We start from the raw sequence: 9,616 nt of genomic DNA, 5'->3' as shown, positions 1-9,616 counted from the left end.
AAATTCAATTTTATCCGTTTTTCGGGTAAACATCTGACATCACAAAAAAGTACACAGAAGTCATCGAATATCAAAGTTAAGATAGTTAGAGCTTCTAGGTAACTCAAAGTGCCAAGAAACCACAAAAAATAATCAAAGACAACACTTTGATTTTCGTAGAAAAGCTAAATTTTGGTGATCATGCTTTTTAATTCTTGATTAAAGTGATATATCTTGTGTAGAACTATTTCGTTTCAACCCTCATAGTGCAATAACATGTAATTTAATATTAAACCATTTTAATTTTCTTCTTTAAAAACTTTGCTTTTTCCATGTTTCAGGCCCTTAGATAGCTTCAACACTGCCGTTGTCTCCCCTATACTAAATTATCGTTTGTACAATTCCATTTACTCAGAAATGCTGACTAATGAAAAACATTTGCGGTGGTAGTGAAGCTAATTGCACATTGACTAAAAAAAACATTTGAGCTCTGTATTCTGAATTATTTGCAGGACTGGGAGTCCAGGAGTGAACCTACACTCTGGTATACACTGCGCATATATTAAAATATTAGGTTTTAAAGGTATATAACATATATTGAACACCCTCTATCGGTGATTTTGTTTTTTACTTCTTTCAAGTTTGAACACACTTGGAGAAATATTTGGCTTTGCCACCGACTGATATGACCAGAACGTTGGGACTTGGGAGCATTATATCAGGAATATGTGGCTTTATTATTGTGCTCTCTGGAACAATTTTGTTGCATAGTTCCAAAGGTATGGATAGAAGTTCATCTTTTAAAGGTGCATTGTTCACTCCAAAGTTTAGGATGTTCTTCCTAAAAATTAAATTTCATAAATGCAAAGCTGCGTATAAAATTCAGGTAACTACACGCCCTTATCTCCTACATTATCAACCCGACTATGTAGTACGAACGGGGTAGTAGTACTTAAGCATGAAGAAGAAGTTGAGCCATGTTTGATGAAACTGAACAGTTTGTTAATAATTCTTCACACACTATAACATCATAAGATAGATTCAATGGAATTGCAAAGATGTATAACAGATAGATGAAAGCTTGAATCTGTGGAGTCTTTTTGTGAGTAACACAACAAGTTGAGCTACAAGTAGATTTGCATTGAATTGAAGTGACATGATTATTTTCTGTATTCCCCTTGTAACTAATTTTTGCTAGGAATATTTATTCTACTTTCTTGGTGGATATGTCAAATTAAATTTTTGTAGAATTTGGATAAACTACTATAATGATGTGATATGGTTAGAAATAATATAGATAGATAGGACTTTCATATTCTTCTGAATCTGATAGGTGAGAAGAAGAATGGACTTTTAAAATAAATAATAATTTGCATGCTTGTTAATTCATTTTATAATCTTTGGGGTGAAGCTATATTAGCTTCTCATCTATAAAATAGAATTCCTTATGAAAATCTTGTAAAATTCCTTATGATTTATGGAAAGATTATCCCCTAATCTGAATTTTTTGAAACTGTAGGGGTCAGGAATGCATTGTCAACAGTTATGTAGCATGATCATAAGTGGGAAAATGAGAAAAAATATTTATTTAAATTATAATATTGAAGCCTTACAAATTGAGTTTTTTTTTGTGGCGAAAATCTGCATTGGAAGATAAAATGTATGTTGTAATTTTGGCTCTAAAAACTTATTTTGCTTTGGGTCTCTTAGTTATTTGGGTGAAGAAATTGTTGAATTATGAGCCGTTTTCTACTAATTTGAGATTTTTTTGTAGAAGTTAAAGTTGCTTCTATATTTAGAAAATTTTATTTTGGTATTTGAATGTAGAATATACCAAAAGAAAATAAATTCTTATATATGTTGAAAGATGTTTCAAAAGACACTTGTATGCAAGTCATGATTTGTTTTTTCCATTTGAGATGATTTTATGCCTTACTTGAGAAGTATTATGAGTTAATATTCTATATGTGAATTTTTCATTGTATTAGAAGGATATAGTGATGATACTGAATCTCTAATTTAGATGAGAAAAAACTCTTTAGCGATTGTGTGATTATCTTTTTGTGAGGTGTTATAGTATCGGAATTACGTGGCAATGAGGCCGAGCAATCTTTTTGTGAGTATTCTAGTAGGAATTAAATCAGCAATATTTGTATCGATGAATTGTGATTGCCAAGGCACAATAACCATTTTAAAAAAATAGATCATCTTTCAATGGAAAGAGTAGACACATTCTTTTGAGACAAAATATGATAAGATAATTTCTTAGAGATGAGAGTTTTTTCATACACATCATGTGTAGTCAAAAGAGGATTTGGCCGATCTTTTGACTTGTAAGTGAAACATCGAGGGTAATGAGACTTTTGTTAATTTGAGATATATCAACACGGTAACCCAACCTATGGTGGTGTATTGCGATGCGGAATATACTTGATGGATGTACCTATATAAGTGTGAAGTGAGGTCGCTCCTATGAAATTTGTGACAAAATATTTAGAGCATTTATTTAAATCAGGCTTGCGCACATGGCATATTTGCGCAAAATCGCGATAAACAACAGAAATTGTGCGGGTGTAATATATGATGAATAAGATCCTTATGCTTGTGAGCACCTAATTTTTGCCCTAATATAAAATTACTCCTAAAAAATCCAAAAAATAGCTTTAAATTATTTTTCTATATTCTTACTTAGTTTGCTTTGTACGTATTCATGTTTGATGCATTTTTAAGTTGCATTTAAAATCCTAAAGAAAATACAATTTTTTTTTAATTTTTACATTTTTTAGATTTTAATTGTATAATCAATTGCATTTGTAAAACACTAAAATACCAAAAAATATATTAGTAACTTTATATACATTGGTTAGATAAATGAATAAGTTCATTTAACACTTTTAATTTTATAAATTAGTTGGAATTAAGTGTGTTAAATAAATTGATTAGTCTTGTAAAATACAAACAAAGAAAAGAAAAGGCTATGGGGTCTCATTATATCTTTAGGCCAAATACTTCTTGTGGCCCATTTTCCTTTCATTCGCCCCAGCCCACTACCCGCCGGCCCAATATCCCCCTTCATCTCTAAAATACACCCTAGTTCCCACTCCATCATCATCAGAGATATCGGCGGACCCCCTCCTTGATTCCCATTTTTGAGAACGGAGCCTCACTCTCAAAAAACAAAGAACATACACACACTTACACACATTCGGTCAATTATTCACGAGCGAAAACATACGCATACCCAGGAGCAGCGCAAATATTCTAGATCTGAAAATTTTTCAAAGAGTGTTCCGAATTTCCAATGAGCTGATTTCGCTGTTGTTTACTCTGCTGTCCAGTAGCTGAATTCCAACATCACGTCTGGTTTTCATCCTTTATTTGGCTTTTGATTTTTGTTTGCTATTCAGGTATGAGTTTCGATCCAGAAAATGCTGTAAGTTTTGTTTAGATGCTATATTGCAATAAAACTCGCAGTGATTGTTCCTTATACGTTTGAAACAGTTCATCGCTGCTAATTGCAAATTTGAATTAATGTTGAACTACTCTGATGCATAAAGTTAGAATAAATCCGTGTGCAAAAAATTCTTTGTTAAATCACTGTTAAGTTTTCACTTGTAAGACAACTAATTTGCGCTCAAGTGTGTTGAAATTCAGATATTTTGTTCATTTAAAACTGGATCTGAAATTGAATTTCTCAGGTTAAATTAAAATTAGAAAAGGTTTCAACATGACCATGAGTCCAATTTGTATTAAATAACGTGAAGGTGGCCATTTGTGTAACAGTTAGTTCCAGTTGAGTAATGTTCTACCTTAGAATTTTAGCATCTTCGAATAGTTCTCCATATAGTTTGTTTCTTTCGTGTTTATATGGTTATGTTTTAAGATTCTTATTTTGTTATAAAATTTTATTAGTTTCATTCTTAAATTTGAAACCGAAGCTGGGTGAGAGCTGCCATGAATTTGTTAAGTTGATTTGAGTTGCTTTATTAACTAGTACGCTGTTTGGTTAGTATTTACGTTGGCTGGGCCATCTGTTAGTCTTAGGAAATCTGAAAATTGAATTGGGATTATAATAGCATTGGCTGTTAGTTTGATCCCATTTCATAAATGAATCGATGAGGCAAATAAGTCATATGCCACGCCCACTGCTGCTGGCTTATCCCTCCTTTAGTAACAAGCATACTTTTCCATATTTAATCCACGTGATGTTTCTCCAACAATTATTCCATAACTCTTGAACCTTCACGCTTGATCTCAAATGTAGCAATTAATCATGAACATCGTAGCTTGCTTTAGACGCGAATAATAAATTATCGTGGTCATGGGTACGGTTCCCGTGGCATGGTCACGATACGTAAATCCCAATTCGAGTGTGCGTTTCACGTGACTTGATCAGAACTTCAAACAATAATAAAAATTAACATATTGTGAATAGCGGATGCGTTCCACGTGACGACAATAGGTGCGCGACATTGCAACTTATTTAAATAAATTCTATAAATACTAAAAGCGGTAATGCATAAAAGGTTCTAAAACATGTAATAATTCAGATAATTAGGTCAATTATTAATAGTTGAGCGACCGTGCTAAAACTACGGAATTCGGGAATGCCTAACACCTTCTCCCGGGTTAACAAAATTCCTTACCCGGTCTTTTGTGTTCGCGGAACATAAATAGAGTCAATTTCCTCTATTTGGGATTTTAAAATAAACCAGTGACTTGGGACACCATAAATATTCCAAGTGGCGACTCTGATTAAACAAATAATCCCATTTCGATTAATGTCACTTTAATTGGAAAAACTCTCCTATCCCCTCGGAAAAAGGAAGTGTGACAATGCTTACCACAAGAATTTATTGGTTCATAAAAGTTATCAATGTCACCAATTATTTTGTAAGTTAAATTTTATTTTTTCTATATATGGTTCATAGCCCATAAGACACCAGATAAATTCCATTATACATGAAATCTAGCAAAATGTACTCAACTATTTATTTTTTTATATTTTTTTGAGATATGTACAGGATTGTTAGAATTTGTGGGTATCTCAAAAGGAAATGTCCCTTATTCTTTTATCTACTTTCTCTCATCTTGAAATAGTCAAACTAGCCGTTACAAACTAGCTATTCGAAATTCGCCACTAATTAATCGTTAATTAACTTTTGGAGCAACACTTGTATAAACATGATTTTTGAAAAACTAAAGACAAACTTTTCTGAAACTTCTTCGTCCTCCTACATATGGCACTCTAGTGAATAATGACATAGATTTTCCAACACTATTTTCTATTTCTTCTCCTTCTATGCTGAGTTTCTTTATTGAATTTTATACTAGTTTTGTTCCCCGTTTATAACTGGAAGAACTTGTTGAATCCTGAGGATGCACCTAATTTTATTAATCATTGTATAGGCAAAATATCATTAAGGATAGTGTCCTTGACACTCCTCAAGATTTGATAATTTATATTCTCCATAATCAAAATTTTCCAACACTTGAGATTGAAAGAATAACAACATCAATTTGTGCAAACTAATGGTTCTGATAGATTTATGTTGCATCACCTAGAAATGTCGTTGAATTTTCCAGTAAATATCCCTAATACTAGGGAACCTTAGTAGTCTAGTTAATCGACTACCTGAATTTTTACCTTTTTGGTGAAATTAATTTTTTTTTTGTCAAAAGATCCACTAGGTTGGTGAGAATTCGATTCTCCACCTTGTAACCATTCTCTCCTCCGCCTCCTCCTTCTTCTTCTTCTTCCGCCGCTTTTTCTCCCTCTTCTTCTTATTCCTTTTCCTCCTCTTCTTCATCTTTCTCTACATTTTCTTCCTCTTCCTCTTCCTTTTCTTCTTCCTCTTCCTCTTGTCACGTTCCTAAATTCCCACCTTAGGGTGTCGTGATGACACCTAGTCTTTAAGACTAGGTAAGCCTAACATACATTGAGATTTTTAACAGATTTAATGGATAAGATATAAAATTAAACTAATTATCTATCATAATAAAACCCAAATGGTACGACAGTCAAATAATTTCTAAAATCGTTAAAACTGAGTCATAAGCTTTATAGAAAAATGCACTAGTAATCTCTAAATACAACTCTGTTTGAAATGAAGATAAACAGTAGTAAGACAATAGTAAAAAGTGACTTCGAGGCCTGCGAGCGTCAAGCAAGTATACCTTGAAGTCACCGAAGTAACTAGGTCAACTCATTAGCGTTCGACTTGAGCAGAAGTATCTAGATTTGCACAAATATGTGCATAAGCGTAATATGAGTGCACCACAACGGTACCCAGTAAGTGCCAAGCCTAACCTTGGTAGAGTAGTGATAAGGCCAGGTCAAAACACCTACTATATAAAATAAACGTGAACAAAATATTGATATAATCTAGTAACGGAAAGTAAAGAGATAAATGACAACAAACATAATGGTGATATAAGGCAAGCAACGAAAAATTTAGGCAAAAAAGGACAAGATAGAATGAACAGATAGCAGGAACAACAAGTGATCAAACACAGTCAAATTTAAGTAAAACGAATGAAGTAAAGACTAACAATTCAAATTAACAAGTCTTTTCACATACGATTTTCAACAAGAATCACCACCGAGGTACCACACCTCATATTCACATTTCACAAGTCATAATCATAATATTTTTTTTATCACCGCGTGAGCCTTGCATTTATTTTAAAAATATTTCTCGAAATAGCTACTCGCGTTTTACTCCTTTTTCTCACCGCGTGGCTTCAAGTAATTACCTTACTAGAAAAACGCGTATAAATCTCACATTATCTCACCGAATGCGTTTCAATATCCACCTTTATACCACCGCATTCGTATCAATTTTACAACATAATCATCACTTGCACCACACGTGCCCATATGCCACAATATTGCCAAATTAGCAATACCAATATTACCACAATACATAACCCATGTATCAACCACAATATGTACAAGAATCTCAATAACATTAAATGAATAAGAAATAACTCAATAAAGAAAGATATCTCAATAATCAACAACTTCAGACCATAATGCGTTAATAACTTTCACAACTACATCTTCAATAACCTAACAAATGAAGGTATCCTCATGATATAGTACAATTCAAGTGCAAAACATAAGCTTAACAATGCAAAAGATAACATGAATTAACAACTACTACTAAATGCATGAGAATAATTCAACAACGGAAAGAATGACATGTAACAACAACTACTAATAAATGCATAAAAGGAAACTATGACGATCTAATTGGTCGTTTTGAGTACTAGACTTTATTTCTATATTTTGAGACCTCCATTAGTTTCATTTGATATTTCTTAGTTTGCGTGCATAGCATGTGTCGCTTTTTGAAAAGCATTTATGTGAAATTTTGACTAAAAAAAGGCTAGAGTTGACTACGGTCAATATTTTGTGTAAACGGCTCGGATCGGTATTGGACAATTTGGTTAAGTCCGTATTGTGATATTAGACTTGGGCATATGCCCGAAATTAAAATTGGAGGTCCCTAAATTGATTTGACTTATTTTGCCGAAAGCTAGTACTTTCAAAGTTTGAAAATTTTCTAAGTTTGACCGTAGGTTGATTTTATGGCTATCGGGTTCGGATTTTTGTGTTGGGACTTGGTATAGGTCCGTTTTACTATTTGAAACTTGTCTACAAAAGTTGGTGCAATTCGAAATTGGTTTGATATGATTCGATCACGTATCAGATGAATTTGGAAAGTTTGAGGACTGGTGATGCAGTGTTGCTTCTAGTGTCTGTTGCGGATCTCGCAATTGCAAGGTCTAGCTCGCATTTGCACAGAGATCGCATTTGCGAGCAGCGCCTAGGATTGGGTAACCTAGCATTTGCGAGGAAATGGTTCGCAATTGCGAACTTGCTAGGGTCTTTTTTGCGAGCTTTTTGGTCGCATTTGCGACGCCTGGTAAAATAGGACATCCTCGCATTTGCGAAGCATCTGGTCGCATTTGTGAATGTTGGGTTTTCGCATTTGCGATCAATTTGTCGCCATTGCGAAAATTGGGCTTCTAATACAAGGTTCGCTTTTGCGACCTTTATTTCGCATTTGCGAATAAGACATCGCAATTGCGACATCTGCAGCTGGGTAAAAGTAGGGAAAATCGAAACTTAGCTCATTTTGCACCATTTTTTAACCCTAAACACTCTATAGGCGATTTTTCAAGAGACGTTTCTTCCAAAACTCATTGGTAAGCAACTCTAATCTATTTTCTTTCAATTTTTCATTACTTTTCATGAGATTTCCATATCAAATCTACGATTTTCATGGTAGAAATTAGGGATTTGGGTAGAAATTGAGAATATTGTAAAATTGATATTTAAACCTCAAATTGAGGTCGAATTTTGAAACAAATCACATAATCGGGTTCGGAGGTGAATGAGTAATTAGGTTTTGGTTTGAATCATGGGTTTTGACCAAGCGAGCGGGGTTGACTTTTGTTGACTTTTTCACAAATGATCAAAATTGAACCTTTTTCATTAATGGGCAATTTCTAAAGCTTATGTTGAATCGTTTGATCGATAATTTTCTAGATTTGGTTGGTTCGAAGGTTTGTTCAAAAGGCAAAGTCGTGGTTGATTGACTACTTTGTTCGCGGAGTAAGGTACGTGTTGTGTCTAACTTTTACTTGAGGGAATTAGAACTTGTTGAATTACTTGTTATGTGAATTGTGTGGGGAAACAACATATATGCAATGTGACAAGTGTATATTCATGTTTTTGATTATTCCATGATACCTCATGTTATATGCTTAAATTGTTACATGTTTTTACCCCACTTCAATGCCATATTTGTTACTAGTCATCTAATTGTTACTTGCCTTGATTTGTTTATTCCTCACATATTTTTTGCTTATTAGCTACCTGTTTTTACTTGTCGTAATTGTATACTTTAATTTTCACATGTTTTACCTGCTTTTATTGTTCTTATATTATTTGATGCACTTTATAATGTTGTTTCATTTATGTGGGTTGTTTAGTTGTTCTGTACTGATGAATTTGTAGAGTTTAAGATTTCTAGTTGTTAGATATTCTTCGATTATTCTGTGGTTCTTCATTGTTTTGTGCATTCACCTTCTTTATGTTGATATTTTTAAAAGATTGTTGAATTATTTATGTTGATGATTTAAAAGATATTATTATTATTCTGTTTTTCTGTTATTATTATTTCGTACAGGTTATTTGTAAATAACTTGCCATAGCCTCGTCACTACTTCGTCGAAATTATGCTCGACACTTAAAGAGTACATGGATCGATTTTACTCATACAATACTTCTGCACTTCTTGTACAGATACCGGTATGGGTCCCAACGGCACGTAGTAAGACTGCTCGGATTCAATTACTTTAAGAGACTTGAGGCATAACTGCTCGGCATCGGCATCGGCATCTCTGAAGTCCCCTTTCCATTCTGTATTTACTGTTTATTTAGCTTCAAACAATTGTATTTTGTTCAGACTTTATCTGTAGTACTCTAGATGCTCATGTATACGTGACTCCAGATTCTGGGATATGTTTAGACTTCGTCAGCTAGTATTTTATTGTGTCTATTTCAATTGATTATAATTTGTTATTATTAATGTGTTATCTTAAATCGTTAAAACTAGTTAAGTAA

General features: G+C 33.3%; 1 long non-coding RNA gene across 1 annotated transcript; it reads left to right on the top strand.

The window, feature by feature from the left end:
* The first annotated feature begins 3,083 nt into the window (after positions 1-3,083).
* On the top strand, positions 3,084-9,616 carry LOC104105733 (uncharacterized). The gene is made up of 2 exons (XR_011413213.1): positions 3,084-3,386; positions 9,296-9,616. It is a non-coding gene; the product is annotated as an uncharacterized lncRNA (long non-coding RNA).

This window comes from Nicotiana tomentosiformis, chromosome 1 (assembly GCF_000390325.3).
Source record: "Nicotiana tomentosiformis chromosome 1, ASM39032v3, whole genome shotgun sequence".
In the NCBI taxonomy this organism is placed as follows: Eukaryota; Viridiplantae; Streptophyta; class Magnoliopsida; order Solanales; family Solanaceae; genus Nicotiana; species Nicotiana tomentosiformis.
This window is presented reverse-complemented; position numbering and strand designations above follow the sequence as displayed.